Below are 767 nucleotides of genomic sequence, written 5' to 3' on the forward strand. Positions count from 1 at the left end.
TCTAATGGGGCTTGAGCATATATCTTTTTTCCCTTATGCAGGGGGGTCCGGAATGGATCCCCAATGTAAGGGAAGGGCTGACTGTATTTTGGAATGAATCAGGCTCAAAAGGATTTAGCAAATTGTTGTTGTTAACTGCCCTTGTATTGGCCTCAACTCACGGAGACCAGGGTCATGATTGTGGCCTCCTTAATTGAATCTATCCATCTGGTATGTGGTTCTTCTCTATGGACTTCCATCTTTCCTAGCCTTATTGTCTTTTCTAGTGAGTCTTCCCTTCTCATGATGTAACTGAAGTATGTCAATCTCAGTTTAGTCATCTTGGGTTCCATGGAGAGTTCAGGCTTGATCTGTTCTTGGACCCATTTGTCTTTTTGCACATCCACAGTGCCCTTAGTATTTTTCTCCACCACCACATTTTCTCTAGTGCCACATACGTTTATTTTCTTTCTATCGGCTTTCTTCACTGTCCATCTCTCACATCTTTACATGGTGATGGGAAATACAATTGTTTGGAATATTGTGAATAGCCATGTTTTTAATCTAGCAGCTACAAAAAGCCAGTGTAAGGCCTCACTGAGCCTCCAAAAGAAGAAATTCCACAACTGGAGAGCCATATCTGAAAAGGCCTTCTCCTATGTCCTGACCTCAATGGTGGGATGCAGAGGAAGGCTCCTCCACAAGGCCTCACTCCTTAGGCAGGCATATATAGGAAGATGTGTTTTTTCAAGAATTGAGATCCTAGCTGTTTACGGATATAAATGTCA

This window comes from Sceloporus undulatus, chromosome 1 (genome assembly GCF_019175285.1).
Source record: "Sceloporus undulatus isolate JIND9_A2432 ecotype Alabama chromosome 1, SceUnd_v1.1, whole genome shotgun sequence".
Classification (NCBI taxonomy): domain Eukaryota; kingdom Metazoa; phylum Chordata; class Lepidosauria; order Squamata; family Phrynosomatidae; genus Sceloporus; species Sceloporus undulatus.